Below are 10,254 nucleotides of genomic sequence, written 5' to 3'. Positions count from 1 at the left end.
ATCTGGCAACTAATGCCCAAATAAGATGTTAATAGTTAGACAACTAAATAAAAAAACATAAGAACATCATTATTCACAAAAAATTCAACAAATCCAAACAATGTTTCCAACAAAATATTAGACTGCACAGTTACTAGCATCTGACTAAATAGTAATGTTTTAAAAAGATTTCATCTTGCCTTTTATCATTAGTGACCTACACATGTTAGTAACATACAACTGAGCTAATGAACAACAACTACAACATTATCATCATCTACCATCATTTATTTACCTACAAAATACATCAAACACTTACAAACCAATGTTATAAATGAACAAATATTCAGAACTTCACTTACACATGTTAACTTATGAACAACTACTACAAACACAAACTCACGCAAATGAACTGACTTTTAGAAATCGACACTGCATTAGACACTTAAAAAAAAACAGTGTACATCATACTACAGAACTCATAGGTTTTCGTACTATTCTGGTAATTGTACTCACCATCACTAATTAACATATTTACAAAACACATGTTAACACATCCTTTTAAAGTTAACATGAACAACTCTCTAGTTATCATATTCACATTAAAAAAACATATAAGTTAACTAATGAACAATAACTACAAATTTACCTATCTCTAACATCCTTTAGCATCAAAATACATCCAACATTAGGTTATACATTCTATAAAATTACAAAAACAACAACAACAACAACAACAACAACAACAACAACAACAACAACAACAACAACAAAAAAAAAAAAAAAAAAAAAAAAAAAAAAAAAAAACAATGTCACACAACCATCTAACTCAAAAAACAGTATATCTCATGAAGTGATTACATCACACATCACACTTTTACTAACACATGTTAACTTTTGAAAAAATCATACAAACACTCATTCAAACTAATGCAGTGACCTTTATAACCAAACCTTTATAACCAAATCCACAGTTGACACTTACTGTAAAAAAAAAAAAAAACAAACAAACAAACCGGTTAATCATACTACAAAAAATAACTTTTCATATTATTCTGGTTATTGTATTCACTGTTTCAAATCACATACGGAAAATCTCATGTTAACAAACACATACAAAGTTAACATGTCCAATTCTCAGATTATCATATTCTCAATATAAACCTAATTTATAATGAAAATATAAATTTAACACAAGTTCATATACATGGATTAATTACATTCTCATACAATATTAATTGTAAAGTAAAATAACCATTACAGGTTTCATGAGTGTTCAGTAATTTTCACACCCATACAAAATATGTTCATAATTAGATTACGTGTTATGAACCATCAAATAAAATCAATTACATGATTATGAATTATTACAACTACTAAACCATTCAAAATACTGTAGAACACAATTATCAATTGAGGTAAGCGTACCTTGAATGTTCACAATCTCCTTGAAGAACTTTATTATACTAGAATCTGACTACGTTGATTACGTAAGCAGGAGTGGTACCATAAACAGGCTTTATTCTCAAATAGGATCAACCCAAAATCGTAATTTATGCTAGAATTTAGGGATCATGTTAGTCCATTGTATATCGGAAGTTTTTCCATGATCAGAAATTCAAATTGTGAAGCAGTTATCCTAATTTTACTCAACTGAATGGTAGTGTTTAAAATATTAATAAAAATAGTATCTCCACGACTTTTCTGCCGTTCCACAATTACCCTTTTGCTGTAAATTTAATATTTTTAAATTAATAATAACTACAATTAATCTCAACCATTAATCTAAATCAATCTAAAGGTCTAAATGAGTTCTTCCGGTTCTTGCATTTTCCTTGGTTCTCAAAAGAACATATATATATTTATATTGTTATAAAATATCTAGATTGTGTTATAAAATATCTAGATTGGATGTTAATTTTATTATTATTATATTTCTTGCATAGTAATATTTTATACTATAAATAGACATGTATGGTAACCATTTAAGGTGTACCATTTCTCTTGAAATATCAATATCAATATTTCTTCTCTCTTTCTTCTCTCTTTTTCTCTCCTTGTTCTTATAACCATTAAAGGTAGTTATAAGCCTACTGAATTATAACACGTTATCAGCACGAAGTGCTCCATATAATCAAGGTTTATCTAAGCAAGCACAAGTCACTAATCAAGGTAAGAAATTCTTTAACGATATCTTCTATTATTTATTAGTAAGGTCAATGGCGGAGCTAGTAGGGAGACTTTGGGGTGCCCAGCCTCCGCTAATCGTGTTAAGAATATAGAGTACTAATTATGTATATGGCGAAAAAATATTTGAAGTCCGGTCCTGGGAATTGCAGGTGGGGTTTGGTAAAAGATTTAATAGACACGATGAGTTTTTATTATCTTTTTGTTAAAATCCCTTAACTAGTGTATTCCACACTCTTTTACTCCCTCAAATTTTATAATATAAAAATTAAACCCCAAATGTTAATGTATACATAAGTACTCCGTTTTTGTTATAAATGAAACAGAAATCTAAATGTCAATATATCACATATTTCAACCTCATATACTTTTATGTTGTTTACACTAAAAATCTAAGAGTCAATTTTTATCACTATGTCTCACATGTAAGTTTACACTAAAAATAATTTCTCAATTTTCGCTTTTCAATTATGATACTTTTTATGTTGTTCGATATAATTTTATATTTCTATTTAAAAGTAAATGAAGCCTCCCTTAACGGAAATTCCTGGCTCCGCCTCTGAGTAAGGTAAATATTATTATCATCATAAGTAAAATTATATTTCTGCAATCTAACTTTTACTAACTTCACTAACATTTATATTTATGTTATTTAAGTTATATATATGGTCGGTTATACCACCTGAATTATAATTCCATAATCTAACTTTTACTAACTTCACTAACATTTATATTTATGTTATTTAAGTTATATATATGGTCGGTTATACCACCTGAATTATATTTTCTGTAATCTAACTCTTATTAACTTCACTAACATTTATATTTATGTTAATAAGACCTCATGATTGTACGCAACACGTCATTTGACAACACGGTACTTTATGTACGCAACACGTCATTTGACAACACGGTACCATGGGTCAAGATTAATTCCGATCAATACGAATACGATGAGGTCTTTATATGTTATCTAACATTTATGATTACTTATGCAATTAATCATTATTTATTTCATGCATACTAATGTTTATTCTTAAATTTATAATCTTAAAAGTTAAAATAAAATAAAAAGGTAGTTTGTATTTTTATTAAAAGTAAATCTTAAAAGTTAAAATAAGAAAAAGTAGTTTGTACTTTTATTAAAAGTAAATCTTAAAAGTTAAAATACAAAAAGTAGTTTGTATTTTTATTAAAAGTAAATCTTAAAAGTTAAAATAAGAAAAAGTATTTTGTACTTTTATTAAAAGTAAATCTTAAAGGTTAAAATACAAAAAGTAGTTTGTATTTTTATTAAAAGTAAATCTTAAAAGTTAAAATAAAAAAAAAAGTAGTTTGTATTTTTATTAAAAAGTAAATCTTAAAAGTTAAAAAAAAAGAGATACAAAACACACATACACAAAATGCTATTTTTCTTTCTCATTTTCAAGTAACCAAAATACTTGAAATCTATAATTGGGTTCGGTTTTGGTGGAAATAAGGAAGAAGAAAAGATCCGTTAAGTAGAAGGTATAGATCGAAGCAAGGTTGGAACTTTGGGTGTCTACCGTTTAGAGGAACTCTTCTTTGAGTTTTCAAATTCGATTTTCAAAAGGCTACAAAGGTTGTATTCTAATCTTCTCTCGTTCGATTTCGTTAATTTGTTTTGTTTACTAAAGTTTTGTACAATGATCCGTGGAAGAGTATGATTTTATAAAGTTTTAAAAAATGCTTCCGCTCGTTTTGAATTAGTATCATACTCCAATAGGTATTTGGTTCACTATCTAAACAAATTTGATTTACATAATCCATTTTCTTAAAAGAATTCACACTATTTATTTTATGATGAGAGATTATATGTGTTAATTAAGATGAAAGAGAAGTATAAAGAAAAGAAACACTGCATATATACTTATAAACAAACCAAATAAAAAGGGTACACAAACAAAGCATAGTAATGTAAAACTATTTTCTAATGCCTAATTGTCTAATAATAAAAGGGACACTAACTTGTCTAATAAAAGGGACTCTGATTTGGCGGTACAGAGCCAAACCTTCTAACCTTGAAGATAATGTTCAAATCTTAGAAATGAGACGAAGATTGTTTCAAAGAATGAGACAAAGATTGCTCGGTGTAATTGTCTTTCAAAAATAGAAAAAATAAGTAAGGAAATGAAAATGGACATAAATTATTTATGTGTATACAAAGAGCCATAAGCATTATATTAGACTGTTTCTAACCGTGACGGTGACATCAAAGGCAAGTGATGTACTTTTTGGTGATGTGGCAAGGTCAAGAGACGAAGTTAAATAAATGGGGAGTTAAAAAAAATAGTCAAATTGTTTCAACGAACAAGGGTTCAATTGGATGTCTCTTAAAAAAAAAAAATCCAAATTTCCAGTTATTTGATTTAAAAAAAAAAATCACGGGTACGGGTGATGGATCCAATGGATCCGCATCCACGACCCGCGGGTGCTATCCCTAATTGTGACAAGTACGAATCAACTAAAAGTCTAAAAGATAAATCTCTTATAGGGATCAAATGTTCACAATAATTGCCTAAGCTAGATATGAAACAAATAGTTCATCAAAAAAAAAAAAAAAATATGCATCTAAAGCTTCTACTGAAAATTAATGTGCAAGGTACAACATATAACTATATGGTCAAATTCATTTGAACCTTCGGAGTCACAAGTATATGATGTATATATATTATTCAATTAACAAAATAGTAAATCGAAATTAATTCATATGAATAGTAAAACGAAATTAATTAATTTACTATTCACATAAAAAACGCATATTATAAAAGCGCATATGATGAAAATCGCATATGATGAAAAGCGCAGCGTATATGATAAAAAGCGAATATGATGAAAAGCACATCGCATATGATGAAAAGCGCATATGATTAAAAGCGCATATGGTAAAAAACACAGCGCATATGATTAAAAGCGCATATGGTGAAAAACACAGCGCATATGATTAAAAGCGTATATGGTGAAAAGGATATATGATGAAAAAAACACATATGGTGATTAATGAAAAGTATATTGTGAAAAAGAATCACAAATATTTCTTGAAAGAATTCAAGGTAAGATATATGAACCAATTCATCCATCATGTGAACCATTTTGATATTTCATGGTTCTAATAGATGCATCTAGCGGATGGTCTCATATTTGTATGTTATCAAGCCGTAATATGGCATTTGCAAAGTTTCTTGCACAAATTATTAAATTGAGAACACATTATTCTGATTACACCATTAAAAGGATGAGACTTGATAATGCTGGTGAGTTAACATCTCAAGCATTTAATGATCATTATATATCTACAGGGATTGTTGTTGAACATCCAGTTGCTCATGTGCATACACAAAATTGGTTTAGCTAAATCAATAGATAAACGCTTGCAGCTAATAACTAGACAATTGATAATGAGTACAAAACTATCAATATTTATATGTGAACATGTAAATTTACATGCTGCGACATTAATTCGCATTATACCATGTGGAAGTCATAAATATTTTCACTTACTACTTGATTTTGGCCAAGAGCCAAATATTTTCCACCGTAGAACATTGGTTGTACAATGTATGTTCCAATTGTATCACCACAACACAATAAAATGTTTTTTTTCAAAGAAAGATGGTAATATATTTTGGATATAAAACATCTTCAATCATAAGATATACTGAACCCATGATGGGTGATGTTTTTACAGCACGTTTTGCTGATTGTCATTTTAATAAAACATTGTTCCCTAGATTAGGGGGTGAAGTAAAAAAAAAAAATAATAAAATGATGCTTCATGATGTGAACATCAATTAAGGTATATTGAACTCGCACAAAAGAATGTGAAACGAAAGTTCAAAAAATAATGCATATGCAAGAACTTGCAAATTAATTACTTTATGCATTTACAGATAAAAAAAAAAAAGGTGACTAAATCATATATACCAGCGATAAATGCTTCAGCTCGAACTGAAATTCCAAAAGCTGGCAATAATGTCACTGTTGAGTCTTTGCCACGCATCAAACGTGGAAGATCAATTGGTTCCGAAGATAAAAATCCTCGAAAAAGAAAATCAGCTGATAATGAGGTAAAAGAAAGTGTTCAAGAAGAACCACAAATCAATATTCCTTCTGCAGAGGATATTGATAAATGTAAATACTAAAATTGCGATAAATTATGCAATATTATGGAACCGAAATGAAATTAAAATCTCTATGAGATATTTTCATATAATGTTACAATGACATCATGAATAAAGATGATGATCTGGAACTAAAATCTGTCATTGAATATACAAAATGGACATGATTGAGCTCAATGGAAAGGAACAATACGAGCTGAATTAGAATCGCTCGATAAAAGAAAAGTTTTCGGATCAATCGTTATCACTTTTAAAGATGTGAAACGTATGGGATACAAATGAATTTTTATCCGAAAAGAAATGTGCAAATGAAGTTACAAGGAAAACTAGACTTGTAACTCAATATTTCCCACAAAGACCATAAATGAATTAGGAGGAAAACTTATCCTCCTGTAATGGATACAATTACTTATTAGATACTTAATCAACCTAGTAGTTATTTAAATGCATCTCATGAATGTTGTTACTACTTATCTGTATGGATCACTTAATAATGATATATATGAATATACCTAAAGAGTTAAGGTATCATAAGCATCTAATGTAAAACCCAAGGGAATATATTCCATTAAATCACAAAGATTTTTAAATGGGTTTATACAAATGGGACGTATGTGGTATAACCGATTAGATGACTACTTGATAAAAAAAGGGTATAAATATAAACTTATTTTGCACGTATGTTTTATAAAAACAATGTTCGGATATGAGATCATAGTTGTTTATGTCAATGTTCTTAACATCATATGAACAAATAAAGAGATCTATGAAATCATTCAACTTCTAAAGAATTATTTTGAAATGAAAGATCTTGAAAAAACCAAGTATTACCTTGGATTGCAAATTGAGCATATGCCTAATGATTTACTTGTACATCAAACAACTTATACCGAAAAGATTTTAAAACATTTTTTTTAAAGACAAACTCATTGTTGTTAGATCACTCAATATTGACACTGATCTATTTCATCCCTGCGAAGATCATGAAAATCTTAACAGATCGGAAGTTCCATATTTTAGTGCAATTGAGGTTCTTATGTATCTTATAGATTGTACAAGACCTGACATTTCTCTTGCAGTTAATTTGTTGGCAAGATTCAGCTCAAATGACAATGGAGCGGGATCAAACACATATTTTGATACCCTTGAGAAACTGCTGATTTAAAATTATTTTATTCTAACGTTTTAAAACAAGATTTGGTTGATTATGTATATACAGGTCATTCATCAAATCCTCATAAAGATAAATCTCAAACTCGATATGTATTCCTAAATGGAGGTACCACAAAATCATGGCGTTCTTAAAACAAACACTTGTTGCAACATCATCAAATCATGACGAAGTGATTGCATTATATGAAACTACTCGAAAATGTGTTTGGTTGAGATCAATGACACAAATCATTATTGATTCTTGTGGACTAGAACGCTATAAAAGACTAACAACTATCTTCACCAACAACTATATATGAAGATAATGCAGCTTGCATAATACAAATGAAAGAAGAGTATCAAAAGTGACTGAACAAAATATAAATACTGACGAGGCGCCAAAGCCATAGACGGTCTTAACGGTCATAAGTTTGATGGGAAAGAATGGTATATTGGTAAGGCTCAGAAAAGACTACAAGGGAATAGGAATTGAAACAAGGGTTTGAGCAAACCATGAAGGAGACTGTAGACAAATCACAGGGGCTAAACTTGTACATAAAAGATTTAGATGATACAGTTTCAAATGAAAATCTCAGATTCTTCTCATATACTCAAGATCTCGTAAAAGACAACCAGATTAAAATGAGATACGTTCAATCAACAACTCTGCTGATCTTTATACCAAAGCACTGCCAACTGCTATTTTCAGAACACACGTTCATAATATTGGCATGAGGCATGTTCAGAAGATGTAACAACTCAGGCGTTGCCTACTTGAGGGGGGGTCAACTCTATGCTGCACTCTTTTTCCCTTAGCTAAAGTTTTATCCCAATGAGTTTTCTTTAGCAAGGTTTTTAACGAGGCAGTACTAGTTATTCTCTAATAAAATTGTCATCCACGGGGGAGTGTTATAAAATATCTAGATTGTGTTATAAAATATCTAGATTGGATGTTAATTTTATTATTATTATATTTCTTGCATAGTAATATTTTATACTATAAATAGACATGTATGGTAACCATTTAAGGTGTACCATTTCTCTTGAAATATCAATATCAATATTTCTTCTCTCTTTTTCTCTCCTTGTTCTTATAACCATTAAAGGTAGTTATAAGCATACTGAATTATAACATATATATATATATATATATATATATATATATATATATATATATATATATATATATATATATATATATATATATATATATATATATATATATATATATATATATATAACATAATATAATATAATATAGAACGTCAATTAATTTATTAATAGTTATTTGACAAATCAAATAGTATGTATTTAATTATATGTTGATAAGAGAAAATATATTTATTTGCCTGTAATTAACAGTTGTAATTAACAGTTGATGTGACAAATTGAGAGAAAAAAATAGATGAAAGTTTTTATGTAACAGCTTAGACTATTCTCAATCATAACATCCTTCCTTCTAATAAAAGATCGTCACATCAGCACTAAATCAGTTTTCTCTCTTCAGTTACTCACCACTTCCTCTCCATCACATACTATAACACACAACTACGAACCATTCTATATTTCCTCCTTATCACATACATTATCAAATTAATTAAATAAATTAATTTACAATTGTGTTAGTTGTGACTTGTGAGTACAAATACATTATACACAAATAATTGAAGAGAGAAAAATATGAGTGTGTTAGATGTGAATACAAATACATTATGCAAAAATAAATTAAGAGAAAGAAAGATTTCGTCGTCCAATATGCTTTGTGAGAAAATCCTCAAGGACGAAAGAGATTGTTGAGGACAAAGAAATGGCACAACCATTGTCAAGGCGACTACCGTTGAAAATGATCTTATAAAGAAATACCACTTGTCATTTATTTCTCAAACTTAGATGAGAATCGACAGTGCCGGCCCCGAGAATTTAGAGGCCTAGAATAAGATGAAAAAAGGCCCTTAGGCCGTATGTAGTAGTATAAATTTTTTTAAGAAAAAAGGCATCCAAGTCTTGCTAGAGTGCCAGTGAACTTTGTTTTCTTTTTTATGGAGCCTTTGATTGTTGTTTTTAGACCTATTGTAATTCGTATTCGCTGCTTCAATTACGTTTCATACTTCTCACGTTTCTCAAATTTCTAATTGTGTTTGTACATATAAGAAAAATTGTGCCCTGAAGGTTGATCACCCTCCGGACCTCCCCTAATAATCGATCCTTAATCCAATAGACATAATCTATTCAACATAATCAATCCAATAGACATAATCTATTCAACACATGTTTATACATGCTGACTTTGATGATAATCGACGTGAATCATGTTAATAATTGCTGACTTTAGTTTCAAAACAGTAAAAAGGTTATGGGGTGAGAGAGGCTCGAACTCTCGACCTCAGGATCACTCTTTAGCTATGAGACCTACGCGCTAGCCAACTGCGCCACCACCCCATGATGTTAGCGCTTAACAATCAACGACAATTATAAAAATAACAACTTTACACAATTTACTTCGTCAATAAATACAAAAATAATCTACTAGACTACTACTCCGTATACCATTCTGGAACTTCAATTTGATCAATCAAAATTAGTGGCAAAATCTGATAATACAAAATCTCTATCGAAGGTAACCTTCACTCTTTTTCCTGCTTTTCCGTTCTTTTCGTGCTTAGTTATGTATCTCTCATTCCGTTTATGACTTATGAGATCATTTTTTTTTGTTGTTCTAGTTTTAGTGTGACATCTGTAAAAGGTTCTAGTTCCAGGATAAAATTAACTAACCACAGTATTAATATAAACTCTG

The 10,254-nt window shown here is 29.4% G+C and overlaps 1 non-coding gene across 1 annotated transcript; it reads right to left on the bottom strand.

The window, feature by feature from the left end:
• Positions 1-9,814: 9,814 nt before the first annotated feature.
• On the bottom strand, positions 9,815-9,899 carry TRNAM-CAU (transfer RNA methionine (anticodon CAU)). The gene is given in 2 exon segments: positions 9,815-9,850; positions 9,862-9,899. It is a non-coding gene; the product is annotated as a tRNA-Met (tRNA).
• Positions 9,900-10,254: the final 355 nt, after the last annotated feature.

Source organism: Rutidosis leptorrhynchoides, chromosome 9 (genome assembly GCF_046630445.1).
Source record: "Rutidosis leptorrhynchoides isolate AG116_Rl617_1_P2 chromosome 9, CSIRO_AGI_Rlap_v1, whole genome shotgun sequence".
NCBI lineage: Eukaryota > Viridiplantae > Streptophyta > Magnoliopsida > Asterales > Asteraceae > Rutidosis > Rutidosis leptorrhynchoides.
This window is presented reverse-complemented; position numbering and strand designations above follow the sequence as displayed.